Consider the following 18,293-nt stretch of genomic DNA (forward strand, 5'->3'; position numbering starts at 1 on the left):
AGAACCACGAGACACTGTTCCAGGTGACTTCCGGGTTTGGCAGCGTTACTTCCGCCCATCGAAGGAAATTGTGGTGGGCCTGGACCAATCACATCCTCTCAATCATGCACAACGCTTTAACAAGCTAAACGATTTGACGGCCGGTGCCAAACACGATTGGTGGATACTCTGTATGGGCGTGGCTACGTGCGGCGGGGAAACGGTTTCAAGATAAGCTCCGCCCAGTCCTCGCTCAGAGCTGTGTATCCGTTACGAATCCTGGCAGCTGCCATTCTCGGTTCCTGAGTGCCGGTGACGTTACGGAGAACTCAGGTAAACTCAGATTACCGGCACCGCTTCTTGAATTTACCATTGTTGTAAAAAGGAGTTCACATAACTGGCCCGTTCTGTCAGTCATGTTTGTTTAGCGTCTACCCCATAGACCTTACTGTGAAGCGTTATTCCTAAGGCATATTGCTATAGTGAGACTGGGGGGGCTGCCATGCTGTCAGTCACACCATATACAGCAGAGCTCCACTCCAGTGTGTTCTGTGAGCAGTGCTGCGCTTTATTCCCTGGACTGATGAGTTTCTCAAGGTTTACTTATTAGATGGGACGATTATTGTGCGAAAAATCGTTAAATCGATAATTGTTCTGTGTAATTGCAGGCAATGATCGAAAAATCGTTGGCATATCGTTGATTTACATCTGAACCTAAAATTATCGTTTATCGCTCGCTGTAATTCCACATTCGTTCGCTTAAGTTCCGCATTTGTTCACTAATTGTTCAGCGTAATTGCACATTGTTCATTGTTTTGCCTGGATCAGAAGGAATATACGATCATAGTAACGATCGTAACTAGCGATTATCGTTCTGTGTACTGGACCTATTCCACAGTCCGACAATCGTTAGCGAGGGCTGCAGGGACATCGTTACCGATGTCCTTGCAGCATACGTTACCTAGCAGTGATTGGCTGAGCGGTCTGACAGCTCAGTCAGGTTGCACCAAAGCTGATGCTGTGCTGCGGGACCCGGGGAGGAAGACGGAGCGGAGGAGAAGCCCTGCTAGGTAATGTATGCTGCTTCTCTATTATTCCATGCGAACGTTTTGCGAACGAGCAACGATAAAAATAGGTCCAGGTCTTATAAAGCGATCAACGATTTCTCATTCGGTTGTTAATCGTTAAGTGCATTTCAACCGAACGATTATCGTTTAGATTCGAACGATTTAACGATAAGCTGAATGATCGTCCGGTGGAATAGGGCCCTAATCATCGGTCGCCCGCTGCATACTGCTATTCCACGAAGCGATATGCTGTGGGTGACCGTTTATTTAGGCCCAAACCTAAATTCATCCATCAGCCGATGACACAATCGTTTTCTCTATTCCACCGAGCGATAATCGGCCGAGGGTCCATTTACACAGATTATCTGCCAAAGATTTGAAGCCAAAGCCAGGAATGGATTTGAAAAGAGGAGAAATCTCAGTCTTTCCTTTATGACCTGATCTCTGTTTATAGTCTTCCTGGCTTTGGCTTCAAATTTTTGGCAGATAATCTGTCAGATAATCTTTCTGTTTAAATGGACCATAATATGGTGAACGATTTCAGGTTAACGATAAACAATCGTTAATTGTTAAAAATCGCTCTGTGTAGGCTAGTTGGGGTGTCTGCAGAAGTGATCACTAGAGCGGTGATTTCCTATGGACATTGGACTCCTCTCTGGTCATTTACATATCACATGCGCAGACCTTTGTGTGGCGATTTCTTTGCGGCGGGACTTGCAGGAGGGGTTAACCCCTTAGGGACTGAGCCTATTTGGACCTTAATGACCAGGCTCATTTTTTAAAATCTGACCAGTCTCATGTTATGCGCTTATAGCTCAGTGATGCTTTAACATATGCTAGCAATTCTGAGTTTTTTTGGAACATATGGCACTTTGTGTTAGTGGCAAAATTTGGACTATCTTTTTTGATTTTTTTGTGAAAAACATTAAAATATCATGAAAAATTTGCACTGTACAAACTTTGAAATTCTCTGCTTCTAAAAAAAGAAAGTGGTATCACATAAATTAGTTAATAGGTCACATTACCAATATGTCCTCTTTATTCTGGCATAATTTCGTAAACATATTTAACTGTTTTTTGGGTGTTACGGGGCTTAGAAATGTATCAGCAAATTATCAAATTTTCATGAAATTTCAAAAACTGATTATTTTTTTTTTTAGGGACCAGTTCTTTTTTAAGTGGGTTAAGGAGGCTTGTATACTTGAAACCCCCATAAGTGACCCCATTTTGGAAACTACACACCCTAAGGAATTAATCTAGGGGTATAATGAGCATTTTGACCCTACAGGGGCTGGAGGAAAGTATTCACAATTAGGCCGGAAAAAAATGGAAAATAGAAATTTTCAAATAATATGTTTGTTCAGATTAAAGTATCTCATTTTCACAAGCAACAGGAGAGAAAAAGCACCCTAAAATTTGCCAGCGAAGTGAACCCCCCCCCCCCCCCCCCCCCCAAAAGTCAGCCCATTTTGAAAAGTTAAAGGGGTTGTCCGGCGATAAAAAATTATTCACAGAATAACACACATTACAAAGTTATACAACTTTGTAATGTATGTTATGTCTGTGAATGGCCCCCTTCCCCGTGTCCCACCACCCCCACCCGTGTACCCGGAAGTGTGGTGCGCTATACATTACCTGTCACGTGCCGACCACGGTCTCCGATCCTCAGCAGTGACGTCTTCTTCGGGAGGCCGGCGGATCTTCCCGAGTGCCGGCCTCCCTCTGCAGCGTCATCCGAAGCTCAGCCGCGATTGGCTGAGCATAACTGTGCTCAGCCAATCGCGGCTGAGCAGCTGATGACGTGAATTTTTCCAATATGTTTGTTTGGTTTGAAATTTCACAAGGAACAGGAGAGAAAAGGCACCCCAAAATCTGTAACGCAGGTACTCCCGAGTAGAAAGGTACCCCATATGTGGGCATAAACCACTGTATAGGCACACAGCAGGGCTCAGAAAGAAGGGAGCGCCAATTAGCATTTTCAGTGCAGATTTTGCTGTAGAAGTTTCTGAGCACCAGGTGCGTTTGCAGAGCCCCTGTAGTGAAACCCCCCCCCCCAAAAGTCATCCCATTTTGGAAAGTGCACCCCTCACTTGCCCGTGGGTTGTTTACTGGCTATCTGGGGTGGGGTGATGGGCAATTTGGGGGAGGAGTTACGGACAATCTGGGGTGGTTATGTGGTTATGGGCAGCCTGAAGCAATCTGGGGTGGTTACAGGTAAACTGGGTTGGTTCTGAGTAATCTGGGGCGGTTCTGAGTAATCTGGGGCGGTTACAGGTAATGCGGGGCACTTGACTTTTTATCCCGTCACCTAGGGCTGGGCGATTAATCGAATTAATTCGATTAATCGTCCAGAACGTTGAAATCGATTTGATTTTTTGTGAAAATCGTAAATTCGATTTTCACAAAAAATCATTTCGGGCTGTGGTGCCGGGGAGGAGCTGAGAGAAGGGGGGTTGCGGTGCAGGCCGGCGGGAGAGCCGTAGAGGGGCGGTGTGGGTGAGCGGGGAGAAGATGCTGGGTGGCCAGGCTGGAGAGGGGCGGTGCAGTGCCGGCGGCCTCCAGCCACTGACAGCGCCGCCGCTGACCTGCCCCCGCCCCCTCCACTGAGCGTCCCGCTCTCCTCCCGGCCAGATATGGAGGTCCCGGGTCTGTGGAGGAGGAGGCCGCAGGGACTACAGTAGGTGGTGATCGCGGCGCTGCTCGTCCTGGAGCTATACAGCGGGATCGGGGGGCTCGCTGCAGACCCCCGTTCCCGCTGTATAGCTCCGTGACCCGCAGCTATGCGATCACCACCTACTGTAGTCCCTGCGGCCTCCTCCTCCACAGACCCGGGACCTCCATATCTGGCCGGGAGGAGAGCGTGTGTGTGATGGTGAGAGGAGGAGGAGATGTATGTGCCCTCCTGCTCCAATCACCTCCAGCTGCACCAGTCACCCCCCAGTCCCCTCAGTGTCCCCCCAATCCCCTCATTGTTCCCTCAGTGTCCCCCCAATCCCCTCATTGTTCCTTCAGTGTCCCCCCCCAGTCCCCTTCAGTGTCCCCCCCAGTCCCCTTCAGTGTCCCCCCCCAGTCCCCTTCAGTGTCCCCCCCCAGTCCCCTTCAGTGTCCCCCCCCAGTCCCCTTCAGTGTCCCCCCCCAGTCCCCTTCAGTGTCCCCCCCCAGTCCCCTTCAGTGTCCCCCCCAGTCCCCTTCAGTGTCCCCCCCAGTCCCCTTCAGTGTCCCCCCATTGTTCCCTCAGTGTCCCCCCCGTCCCCTCATTGTTCCCTCAGTGTCCCCCCAGTCCCCTTCAGTGTCCCCCCAGTCCCCTCATTGTTCCCTCAGTGTCCCCCCAATCCCCTCAGTGTCCCCCCAATCCCCTCATTGTTCCCTCAGTGTCCCCCCCGTCCCCTCATTGTTCCCTCAGTGTCCCCCCCAGTCCCCTTCAGTGTCCCCCCAGTCCCCTCATTGTTCCCTCAGTGTCCCCCCAATCCCCTCAGTGTCCCCTCAGTGTCCCCCCAGTCCCCTCATTGTTCCCTCAGTGCCCCCCCCAGTCCCCTTCAGTGTGTCCCCCCCAGTCCCCTCATTGTTCCCTCAGTGTCCCCCCAATCCCCTCAGTGTTCCCTCAGTGTCCCCCCAATCCCCTCAGTGTTCCCTCAGTGTCCCCCCAATCCCCTCATTGTTCCCTCAGTGTCCCCCCCCCAGTCCCCTTCAGTGTGTCCCCCCCAGTCCCCTCATTGTTCCCTCAGTGTCCCCCCAATCCCCTCAGTGTCCCCCCAGTCCCCTCAGTGTCCCCCCAGTCCCCTTTAGTGTCCCCCAGTGTCACCCCAGTCCCCTTTAGTGTCACCCCAGTCCCCTTTAGTGTCACCCCAGTCCCCTTTAGTGTCACCCCAGTCCCCTTTAGTGTCACCCCAGTCCCCTTTAGTGTCACCCCAGTCCCCTTTAGTGTCACCCCAGTCCCCTTTAGTGTCACCCCAGTCCCCTTTAGTGTCACCCCAGTCCCCTTTAGTGTCACCCCAGTCCCCTTTAGTGTCACCCCAGTCCCCTTTAGTGTCACCCCAGTGTCACCCCAGTCCCCTTTAGTGTCCCCCATTGTCCCTCCAGTCCCCCAGGGTCACCCCAGTCCCCTTTAGTGTCCCCCAGTCCCCTTTAGTGTCCCCCAGTCCCCTTTAGTGTCCCCCAGTGTCACCCCAGTCCCCTTTAGTGTCACCCCAGTCCCCTTTAGTGTCACCCCAGTGTCACCCCAGTCCCCTTTAGTGTCACCCCAGTCCCCTTTAGTGTCACCCCAGTCCCCTTTAGTGTCACCCCAGTCACCCCTCATCTATACCTCCACTCCTACACCCCCTATCCACTATACCTCCACTACTACACCCTACGTAGATGGAGGCACAAAGAAGATCTCCTATACTATATGGGGCCTCTGTTACACTGGAAATCAATACAGTTGTTGTCTAAAATATTAAAATAGTATCTGATGCTGCAGGGAGAAAATGTTCTGTTTATTTAGCAAAAAAAGGAAAAAAAAATCGAGATTTAAATCGAGAATCGTCAAAAAATTTAAAAAAATCGAGATTTTATTTTTTGCCCATATCGCCCAGCCCTACCGTCACCAATGATTTATGGTGACAGGGAATAAAAAGTGCCGGCAGCATTTGGAACAAGTGATCAGTGGTATATAGTATATACCGCTGATCACTTGTACCAGGACCACATCGGCTAGTCCCCGATCATTGCCCCATGCTCTCCGCCACCTCTGGTGGTGGAGAGTATGAAAGTTTGATCTTTTTTAAGGGTACAAACACACTTGCCGTATCCGCAGCGAGACTCGCTGCGAATCCCGGCCCTGTGTACTCAATGGCAGACAAACTCGCAGCAGAGATGTACATCCCTGCTGCGAGTTTGTCCGCAGCCCACCCCGTTAACCCCCTGGCCACGGAGACTGTAAGTCACCTAATCCCGGCTCCGGCTTCCTCCAGCTTGCTTCAGGGCTCCCAATGCGGTGGGGCAGCGCACTGATTGGCCGAGCGGGACGTGACGGGAATTAGCGAAGGAAGCCGGAGTCGGGATCAGGTGACATATAGTCTCCGGCGGCCATAGGGTTAACGGGGTGGGCTGCGGACAAACTCGCAACAGGGATGTACATCCCTGCTGCGAGTTTGTCTGCCATTGAGTACACAGGGCCGGGATCCGCAGCAAGTTGTGTGTTTGTACCCTAAGGAATTAATCACTGTGAACACTAAGGTTATTCCGGGGGGGACATGTATTCATCTCCTCTCACTGTGGATTCACGGTGAGAGGAGATGAAAGTGTGCAGTGCCCGTTACCGGTGGCTAAGAGGAGAGGGCTGCGCCACATTGCAAGATCCATAGCGTTCTTATCTTTTGCGCGACAGGGCTGGTTTTGGGCTTATTTTTTGCGGGAAGATCTGTAGTTTCTATTGATACCAAGTTTTATATGTATATGACTTTTGGATCTTTTTTATGACATATTTTATAAAGCAGATTGTTAAAATACAGCTATTCTGGTACTGTTTTACTTTTTTTTTTTTTTTTTACAGCGTGTGTCGAGCGATATAATTATTGATATTGTTTTATAGATTTGGTCGTTACGGACGTAGCGATACCAAATATGTATATGATTTGTGTTTTTGATCTGTTTTATGTAATAGTTTACTGTGTATGGGGAATGTAATGCATTTTTATTATGGGGGGGGATTGTGTTTGGTGCACTTTTTTTTTACTTTTACACTAGTGTACATTACTGTACACTAGTGTAAGGGCCCTATTCCACCGTAAGATTATCGTTCGCATAATCATTAACTATCTCAAACGACCGCTATTGCTTAAGACCTGAAAACGTTCACTCATTTCCATGGAACGATAATCGTTACTTATGATCGTATTTGCTATTATCTTTGCTATTGCGTTCGTATCTACTGCGAATGACCGAGCAACGTCTTATTCAATGTGAACGTTTTGCGAACGAGCAACGATAAAAATAGGTCCAGGTCTTAGGGCCCTATTCCACCGGACGATTATCGTTCAGATTATCGTTAAATCGGTCGATCTAAACGATAGTTGTTCGGGTGAAATACAGTTAACTATGAACGACCGAACGAGAAATTGTTGATCGCATTATAAGATCTGGACCTATTTTTATCGTTGCTCGTTCGCAAATCATTTGCATTGAATAAGACGTCGTTCGGTTGTTCGCATTAGATACGAACGCAATAGCGAAGAAAAAACGATCGCAAATACCATCATAAGTAACGATTATCGTTCCATGAAAATGAGTGAACGTTTTCAGGTCTTTCGCAATAGCGGTTGTTTGAGATCGTTAATCGTTAACGATTATGCGAACGATTATCTTCCGGTGGAATAGGGCCCGAACGATTATCGTTTAGATTCAAACGATTTAACGATAATCAGAACGATAATCGTCCGGTGGAATAGGGCCCTAACATTTTGATCACTTATACAATACACTGTACTGCTTCAGCAGTACAGTGTATTGTATCATGTGACCATCCTGCTGACAGGCAATAGCCACAGCCACCCCTGTCAGCAGGATGGCATATCCATGGTGAGCCCGGGGGCCTTCATTAGGCCCCTGGAGTTACCATGGAGACGTCGGGGGACCGGACGGCACCGCGGGACATTGCGATCACGTGAGTATGACCGCGGCGCTGACCGGGACCCACCGGAACCCCTTAGATGCAGCTGTCATGCTTTGACAGCAGCATTTAACGGGTTAAACTGCCCGGAGCGGAGCTGTTTCATACTGACAGCTGATCCCCCCCCCCCCCCCCCGCTCAGCCGCCGTGCGGTGATTTATTCTGATGCGTCCCCTGTTAAAAGGCGTACGCATCGGAATAAAGCCTATTAGTGACCGCCGTGAAAAGGCAGCATGGCGGTCACTAAGGGGCTAAAGGCCCTACTTCACGGGCCGACTGAGAGGAGCAAACGAGAGCTGCCAGCGCTCGTTTGCTCCTCGTTCCCTGCTTGCTGCCACCGCTATTACACGCAGGGGCAGCGAGCAGGTAAGTGCAGGGGGGTGCAGTGCATAGCGGATTGTGGCGGTCTGCTGCCACCGCTCCTATTACACAGAGTGGCGGCAGCAGATTGCTCCTATCACAGTCGCTTGTTTTTCAATATGTTTGAAAAACAAATGACAACAACGATCAGCCGACACCGTCAGCTGATCGTTGCCTTCTATTCCACGGGACGATTATTGGCCGAATTCAGCCAATAATCGTTCCGTGGAATAGGGCCTTGAGTATGCGGGGGTCAGGCAGGCTCTGCCCTGGGTGCCTGGGTGAAAGGTTTCCTTTAAATTATGGTCATTTATTCATGAAAACTTACACTGTGTGAATGTGGGTAAGGGGGTGATAGTATCACTTTTTAACCCTTTGGGACAGAGCCCAAAATGGCCTTACGGACCGGGCCAATTTACAGTTTTGCGTTTTTGTTTTTAATCTCCTCGCCTTCTAGGAGCTATAACTACTAACCTCTACTGGGACATGTAAGGGCTTGGAACAGGTGTGCTTTATGTGGCATCTTTTAATCTACCATAACTGTATAAATGTATTACAGAACCCCCAAAATATTATTTTTGAAATTGGGGGAAAAAACCATTCAGCAATTTGAGGGGTTCCATGTTAATGTAATGCACTTTACTGTAAACCTGACATGATATTTTTATTCTATTCGGTCTGAATACAGTGATATTTACTATTTTCAAACTTTATTTTTGCAAATACGCGTAATTACGATGGCCCTATTGTTACTCTTCCAGTGCTTATTTTTTTCACACATGGGGCTGTATGGGGTGTCATTGTTTGCGCCATGATCTCTAGTTTTTATTAGTATTAGATAAGTGTAGATGAGACATAATTTTTATTTTTTTTTACTGCTTTTTGTTTACGCCGTTTACCGCGTGGGAAGAATATTGTTTTATTTTAATCGGACAATTACGCACGCTATGTTATATAATATGTTTATCTTTTAAGTGGGGGGTGTGATTTAATTTTTATTGGGGGAGGGGCTATGGCGTGTTTTTAAAAACTTACAAATATTTTTACTTTACACTTTTTATGTCCTCTTAGGGGACTTTGACAATTTTACATTGGATTTCTAACACTGATCACTGCTATCTTGTGTGTAAGCCACAGCGGGCTAATGGACCATAGGGATCCCGGCTTGCGATGGGCGCAGGTGTTCACAACGCGTTTTGTCCGCCAATTCAAAGGAGGCCTTTCTCAAGTTAACCTAGGCCTCCTTTGAATTGGCGGCCGCGTTGTGCCTTTAAATAAATCCCAAATATACAGATTAACCACGCCACATTGTGGTTTTGTGAACACCTGCGCCCATCGCAAGCCGGGATCCTTATGGTCCATTAGCCTGCTGTGGCTTACACACAAGATTTCGTACCGTACATCCTCCTTGACGTACCCCGGTAGGAGCTGCGGTCTCTCTCTCTCTCTCTCTCTCTATATCTCTCTCTATATCTATATCTCTCTCTATATCTATATCTCTCTCTATATCTATATCTCTCTCTATATCTATATCTCTCTCTATATCTATATCTATATCTCTCTCTATATCTATATCTCTCTCTATATCTATATCTCTCTCTCTCTATCTATATCTCTCTCTCTCTCTCTCTCTATCTATATCTCTCTCTCTCTCTCTCTCTATCTATATCTATCTCTCTCTCTCTCTCTCTATCTATATCTATCTCTCTCTCTCTCTCTCTATCTATATCTATCTCTCTCTCTCTCTCTCTATCTATATCTATCTCTCTCTCTCTCTCTCTATCTATATCTATCTCTCTCTCTCTCTCTCTATCTATATCTATCTCTCTCTCTCTCTCTCTATCTATATCTATCTCTCTCTCTCTCTCTCTATCTATATCTATCTCTCTCTCTCTCTCTCTATCTATATCTCTCTCTCTCTCTCTCTCTCTATCTATATCTCTCTCTCTCTCTCTCTCTCTATCTATATCTCTCTCTCTCTCTCTCTCTCTATCTATATCTCTCTCTCTCTCTCTCTCTCTATCTATATCTCTCTCTCTCTCTCTCTCTCTATCTATATCTCTCTCTCTCTCTCTCTCTCTATCTATATCTCTCTCTCTCTCTCTCTATCTATATCTCTCTCTCTCTCTCTCTCTCTATCTATATCTCTCTCTCTCTCTCTCTATCTATATCTCTCTCTCTCTCTCTCTATCTATATCTCTCTCTCTCTCTCTCTATCTATATCTCTCTCTCTCTCTCTCTATCTATATCTCTCTCTCTCTCTCTCTATCTATATCTCTCTCTCTCTCTCTCTATCTATATCTCTCTCTCTCTCTCTCTATCTATATCTCTCTCTCTCTCTCTCTATCTATATCTCTCTCTCTCTCTCTCTATCTATATCTCTCTCTCTCTCTCTCTATCTATATCTCTCTCTCTCTCTCTCTATCTATATCTCTCTCTCTCTCTCTCTATATCTCTCTCTCTCTCTCTCTATCTATATCTCTCTCTCTCTCTCTCTATCTATATCTCTCTCTCTCTCTCTCTATCTATATCTCTCTCTCTCTCTCTCTATCTATATCTCTCTCTCTCTCTATCTATATCTCTCTCTCTCTCTCTCTATCTATATCTCTCTCTCTCTCTCTCTATCTATATCTCTCTCTCTCTCTCTCTATCTATATCTCTCTCTCTCTCTCTCTATCTATATCTCTCTCTCTCTCTCTCTATCTATATCTCTCTCTCTCTCTCTCTATCTATATCTCTCTCTCTCTCTCTCTATCTATATCTCTCTCTCTCTCTCTCTCTATCTATATCTCTCTCTCTCTCTCTCTCTATCTATATCTCTCTCTCTCTCTCTCTCTATCTATATCTCTCTCTCTCTCTCTCTCTATCTATATCTCTCTCTCTCTCTCTCTCTATCTATATCTCTCTCTCTCTCTCTCTCTATCTATATCTCTCTCTCTCTCTCTCTCTATCTATATCTCTCTCTCTCTCTCTCTCTATCTATATCTCTCTCTCTCTCTCTCTCTATCTATATCTCTCTCTCTCTCTCTCTATCTATATCTCTCTCTCTCTCTCTCTCTCTATATCTCTCTCTCTCTCTCTCTCTATATCTCTCTCTCTCTCTCTCTCTATATCTCTCTCTCTCTCTCTATCTATATCTCTCTCTCTCTCTCTCTCTATATCTCTCTCTCTCTCTCTATCTATATCTCTCTCTCTCTCTCTATCTATATCTCTCTCTCTCTATCTCTCTCTATCTCTCTCTCTCTCTCTCTATCTATCTATATATCTATATATCTCTCTCTCTCTCTATATCTATGTGCTATATAGAGTTGTGCCTATAAACTTGCACAACTCTATTAGGTGAGTGCTACTCATCCCTTTTCTTTTAAAATACCTTTTTTCTAGATATACTACACCAGGAGGCGCCCCCGCCTTTTCTTTCATTTTGTCTTTCTGATCACTGCTATGCCATAGCATAGCATTGATCGGTGTTATCTGCGATCATTCCAGACTCTATGCATTGATTGACGATCTGACTAGCGGGAGGAAGGTAAGTGACCTCCGAAAGTCAGATAGAACGTTCGGAACCCCCGCATCAAACTGCTGGTTGTTGTTAAGTGCTGGGGTTCATGGCGGGCCATTATTAACAATGAAGACCTGGCTGCATATAGGAGCCGGTCCCCACGTGATATGAAGTGAGCGCAGCTGCTAAGCTTACTTTATAGCGCGCCCAGACCCACTGGCATACAGGTACATCATGGGTCCTTAAGTGACAGGATTCCATGACATATCGGTACGTCATGACTCACCACAAAGCAGGGCACTCCAGCCTGCTGAAGGGTTGTCTGATTTTAGCTATATGAAGTACACTGAGAGCTGCTGTCAGTAGTGATGAGCGAATACTCTTCGATCAAATAGATATTCGATCGAATAGTAAGGTATTCGATCTATCGAATATTATCGAATAGTTCGCCAAATATTCGATAAACGTTTAAATCCCCCAGCTTCCGTTTTTTACCTCCAAGTGGTCAAACAGATGTTTTTCAATAATAGAATACTTGTTCCCATTGACTTTAATGGGATCGAATATTCGGGAGATATTGGTACGAATATCGAATATTCTAATATTTCACTATTCGCTCATCACTAGCTGTCAGTAAGTGCTATGGGCACAGTTACTAATACTGTATACTGAACAATTTTACTATAAAGTGGCCAACCCCTTTAAGGAGTTAAAGGGAACAAATCAGCCCAATTGAGCTGATTTGGTTCCCTGGAGCACAGTATAAAGCTTTTGTGCAGCTGGCGGCACATCTTGGCCACAGCAGCAGCTGCATAACGGAGAAAATAAAGTTTAATCCCCCGGCGCACGGCAGGTAGTCCTCTCTGTTGCTCCCCGGCTGTGTCTAGTCACCACTCTCTCCCTCTCTGCACGCTCTGTGAGGATGATTGACAGGGAGAGGCGCCAGTAACAGGCCTCTCTGCCTGTCACTCATCCCCGCAGAGTGTGCTGACAGGCAGAGAGCAGTGATTAGACATGGACAAGGAGCTGCCTGGGTAACTACTTGCCACCCCTCTCCCAACTGTGCTGATTGGTTCCCTTTAAGGGGCACTCTGGAGAAAAAAATATATTTTTGAGTTAACTGATGTCAGAAAGTTATACAAATTTGTAAATGACTTCTATTAAGTACTTTAAGGATTTAAAGTTTTTATCAGCTGCTGTATGTTCTGCAGGAACTGGTGTATTCTTTCCAGTATGACACAGTGCTCTTTGCTGCCACCTCTGTCCATGACAGGGGGTTTAAATGAACGCACAATCTCAGTGTTTTTATTTAAAGTGACACTGTCACCCCCTTTGTGCATTCTGGCATTTCTACACAGGTGTAAAGGGTAAATTTAGCGTTTTTCATACCTTATTTCATATCATACGTCATGGTGTTTGTTCAAGTAAAAAGTGTCCTTTTATCCACTGCAGATTGTATTAAATGGGTGTGGCCTCGCGGCAGTAGCGCCACTTAGCCCTGCCCACAACTGCACCGTTGGTCCCGCCCCCTTGATGCCCATTGGCCGATGTAAAGGGGGTGGGGTCTAGACCTTTCGGCCAGCCTGTTCCAATGGGCGGTGAGGGGGCGGGGCCAACGGTGTAGTTGTGGGCGGGGCTAAGTGGCACTGATGCTGTGAGACCACGCCCACTTAATACAAACTGCAGTTAATAAAGGACACTTTTTACTTGAAAAAAGACCATGACGTATGATATGAAATAAGGTATGAAAAACGCTAAATTTAACCTTAACACCTGTGTCGAGATGTCAGAATGCAAAAAGGAGGTGACCGTGTCACTTTAAGTTATAGTTTTGCTGTTTCTAGTACTTTCACATTTGCACCTGTAATTAATCTGCTCCTGTGTCTAAATTGTACCTCCCCCTGATGACATGCAGTGCAGGCTCGGCCAGTAGGAGGGTACACACCCCAAAGGGCCCTCACTTCGGATACGCGCATCGGTGTGTACTGGATTTCTTTCTCTATCCACTAACTATGTATTCGCCTCTGCACCTGTGAAACCCGGTTTTCAGCCTTATTTATCAGCAGAGAGCACTGCGTCAGAATGTAGATTACACCACTTATTGCAGAACGTACAGCAGTTGATAAGTACTGAAAGAATCGAGATTTTTAATAAGTCATTTACAAATTTTTGCAACTTTCTTACCAGGCCCGTGAAGTCGATAAGCCGCAGTTTCGACTCCAACTCTGACTCCTGAATTTTATCAGGACCGACTCAGATTTCCGACTCCTGCTCCTATATAAATGGCAGTCATACACCAGGGGAGTTATTAATCACACTGGCTCAGCAGCTTCTCCCTAATGTCCTACATGATCCTGGTGGCGACTTCTGAGGGAATAAGGAAAGATAAAAAGCACCTTCTCCTGTGTGTAGTGGATGCAGCTAGTCTCCAGCTTCCATGTCCTGAACTACTCACAACTAGACTAAATAGAACAGGTGGTCTTTTCCTGCTGACAATCTTCTATGTTTCTAACTATTCACGCGCACGCGCACACAGCCTGCTGCAGCCATAGCATACACACATGCAAAAATATCTGCACGTGAACAATATAGGATGTCTGGCTCAATCAATCCTGACCTCCACTGGTCATTATATACTCAACGCACAATATGACTTACCTTCTTTTGGGCACTTTAGGTTTTTGTTCAATATGACTTGGAGCCAATATGAATAACACAATGTCTGCCACGCGACGTTTTGAGGGGCTTGTCCCTCTAACGCATGAGTAAGAGGGACACGCCTTCGAAACGTCGCGTGGCAAACAAGACCCACGCCAGCTCCATGATTGCACACCTCTAAGCCTCCTCAGCCTTACTATGGACACAAGAATGAAAATAAAGAAAAACGAAGACCGCAAACAGTGAGTCAGTCTCCTGCTTTATAATCGGTCTTTATTGCGACATTGTGTTATCCATATTGGCTCCAAGTCACATTGTGCGTATTGCATACACACACACATACACACACAGCCTGCTGCAGCCATAGCACACACACACACACACAGCCTGCTGCAGCCATAGCACACACACACACACACAGCCTGCTGCAGCCATAGCACACACACACACACAGCCTGCTGCAGCCATAGCGCACGCACACACACACACACAGCCTGCTGCAGCCATAGCGCACACACACACACACAGACACACACAGCCTGCTGCAGCCATAGCACACACACACACACACACACACACAGCCTGCTGCAGCCATAGCACACACACACACACAGCCTGCTGCAGCCATAGCGCACGCACACACACACACACAGCCTGCTGCAGCCATAGCGCACACACACACACACAGACACACACAGCCTGCTGCAGCCATAGCACACACACACACACACACACACCCTGCTGCAGCCATAGCGCGCGCGCGTGCACACACACACACACACACACACACACACACACACACACACAGCCTGCTGCAGCTATAGCGCGCACACACACACACACACACACACACACACACACACACAGCGTGCTGCAGCAATAGCATACACAGCCTGCTGCAGCCATAACACACACACATACATCCTGCGGCAGCCATAGCATACACACACACACACACACACACACACACACACACACACACACAGCTGTAGCCATAGAACACTGAAGAAAAACACCACATTGAGGACAGAGGTTACTGCTACACTACTTATGTCTTCGCCTCCTCCTCTATATTGCACAGGATATCTTAATATTACACTGCTGCTCATATACAGTCATCCAGCATCCAGGTAGAGAACAGAACAGATCTCCCCCCACACAATGGACTCTTCCAGATCAAGAACAAACTGCCAAATAGTGACTGACAACTTTTCCCCGACCACCCTTATCTAATAGTGCCAATGTCCTTAATAATAATTTATTAATATCAAAACTCAATTCTAAATTGTTCTAAGATTTTTTTTTTTTTTTAAAGCTGGAGTCGGTAGATTTTTTCCGACTCCAGCCAAAACTAGTTCCGACTCCACAGCCCTGTAGAAAACACCACTTATTGCAGGATGTACAGCAGCTGATAAGTACTGAAAGAATTGAGATTTTTAATAGAATTAATTTACAAATTTGTTTAACTTTCTGACACCAGTTTCTGATACCAGATTTTAATTTTTTTATTTTTTTTTGCTGGAGTATCCCTTTAAAGGAGAAGTCCAGCCAAAATAAATTTTTGATATGTTGTTACTTATGAAAAGTTATACAAATTTATAATGTACATTAATTATGGGAAATGCACATGTAGGGCTATTTCCCTTAATTTAGTAGATCAGGAAGTGTTAGAATTCTCTCAGATCCAGTGACGGCACGGCGAAAGGTGTAATTCCTATGGAGTGTCCAGCAGGGGGCGCTTTCTATATAGAAGTCTATGGGACTTTATTGTTTCTATGGATTTCTATGTAATGTAGTGTAGTGTACAGTGCTTTATTAAATGAATACATCTATGGAATACTTTGGGGGAGCAAGTGTCCTTGCTCCCCAAAGTATTGCATAAATGTATTCATTCAATACATTAGGATATCACAGTAAGCCCGGCAATCCGCCGCACTCCCGCCGATCCGCTGCATATACACTGAACTACAGCTCCCATCATCTGCTTATAGTATGAACAGGTGACGGGAGCTGTAGCTGGGTAATGGATATCACTTGCCTGCGATGCCACTGCTTATGCCGCCGGGCGCAGGGGGGAGCTGCTCAGTACACAGGAGTGCTCCCCCCTCCTCCTCCTCCTTCCGGGAACCTTCCCCTTATACCACTGCTGACTCCCCGCCTGGCCGTACCGGCTCCCGATGCTTCCTGGTGTCCGCGCTGATGCATCGGGAGCCGGTATATGAGAGCGGAGAGCGGCGGCCAGGCAGGGAGTCAGCAGTGGTATAGGGAGAAGGTATCCCGGAAGGAGGAGGAGGAGGAGGAGGAGGAGGGGGGAGCGCTCCTGTGTACTGAGCGGCTCCCCCTGCGCCCGGCGCCATAAGCAGTGGCATCACAGGCAAGTGATATCCATTACCCAGCTACAGCTCCCATCACCTGTTCATACTATAAGCAGATGATGAAAGGGAGAGAAAAGAAGGGAGCGGGGGCGCCTCCTGGTGCAATAAAAGATGGCAAGAGTGTCTAACACAGTGGGAATGTGTAACACTCACCTAGAAGAGTTGTGCTAAATTATAGGCACAACTCTATATCGGGCATAGTAGAATGAACACCGCAGCTCCTGCCGGGGTACGTCCAAGGGAGTCGTACGATAAGTGGTATAGTGTGCCGGCCACAGCAGGCTTTAGGACCATGTGAAATCCCGGCTTGTATAGGGCGCTGGTGTCCGATAGACCACAGGTTGGAGTGGTTACTTCATAGAAAGGAGTTTTATTAAAATGCAACAACGTGTTTCGGCCACCAAATGTAAGGTGGCCTTTCTCAAGTTTACAAAACGTAATAGAAGCAGGGGTTTAAATAGTATATGGAATAACATCATGGCTCATCACTTCCGGGGCGACAGCATAAATATAAGTGGCGCCTCGAGTGTATATAAATAGCTAAACTGATGCAAAGGTCAAATATACATCATAATATAAACAGCATGTATAAGCGCCCTATACAAGCCGGGATTTCACATGGTCCTAAAGCCTGCTGTGGCCGGCACACTATAAGCAGATGATGGGAGCTGTAGTTCAGTGTATATGCGGCGGATCGGCGTGCAGCGGGAATGCGGCGGATCGGCGGGCTTACTGTGATATCCTAATGTATTGAATGAATACATTTATGCAATACTTTGCGGAGCGAGGACACTGGCTCCCGAAAGTATTCCATAGATGTATTCATTCAATAAAGCACTGTACACTACATTACATTACATTACATAGAAATCCATAGAAACAATAAAGTCCCATAGACTTCTATATAGAGAGCGCCCCCTGCTGGACACTCCATAGGAATTACACCTTTCGTTGTGACGTCACTGGATCTGAGAGAATTCTAACACTTCCTGATCTACTAAATTAAAGTGTAAGTAGTGGGGCGGTAAAGAATTATTCACAGAATAACACACATTACAAAGTTATACAACTGTCTGTGAATGGCCCCCTTCCCCGTGTCCCCCCACCCGTGTACCCGGAAGTGTGGTGCACTATACATACCTGTCACGTGCCGACTCGTCTCCAATCTTCAGTCATTGAAGACATCTTTGGACGGCCGGGCCGATTCCCTCTGACCGTCCTGAGTGCCGGCCCCCCTCTGCCACGTCATCGGCTGCTCAGCCGCGATTGGCTGAGCCAAACTTTTCATAAGTAAAAACATATCAAAAGTTAATTTTGGCCGGACTTCTCCTTTAAGGCTAGGTTCAAGGTGTGTTTTTGCTGTCCGTTTAACAGATTTGTTTTATGGGGGAAAACTGATGCAGTGGTAGGCCATCTGTCAGTATCCATTTTCCATTGACTTAAATAATTAAAAAAAGGATTTAAAAAAAAAAAATATGCAACAGAAAGGATTATTAAGGATTGGCATGTATCATTATGATGCCATGAGCTCAAAAACTGTTTAAATGTTCACTCTACTGTATTGAGACAGCCAGGCGATTATGTCAGTACAGTAGCACAAAGATTTAAACAGTTTTGGAGCTCCTGGCATCATTATGAATGATGATGCAGGAAGTTCAGAAGTCCATTCTGCAGCACTTCGCCTGTATATACGGACCGTGCAC

At 46.5% G+C, this 18,293-nt stretch overlaps 1 protein-coding gene across 2 annotated transcripts in view; it reads left to right on the forward strand.

Moving 5' to 3' along the window:
* The first annotated feature begins 204 nt into the window (after positions 1 to 204).
* Positions 205 to 18,293, forward strand: part of CEP85 (centrosomal protein 85) — a 48,771-nt gene continuing 30,682 nt past the window's right edge. For both annotated transcript variants that reach the window (XM_069972598.1, XM_069972600.1), the window contains exon 1: positions 205 to 312. The gene's annotated coding sequence lies outside the window, so the exon portion shown is untranslated. The remainder of the gene's footprint in view (positions 313 to 18,293) is intronic.

Source organism: Dendropsophus ebraccatus, chromosome 5, assembly GCF_027789765.1.
Source record: "Dendropsophus ebraccatus isolate aDenEbr1 chromosome 5, aDenEbr1.pat, whole genome shotgun sequence".
NCBI lineage: Eukaryota > Metazoa > Chordata > Amphibia > Anura > Hylidae > Dendropsophus > Dendropsophus ebraccatus.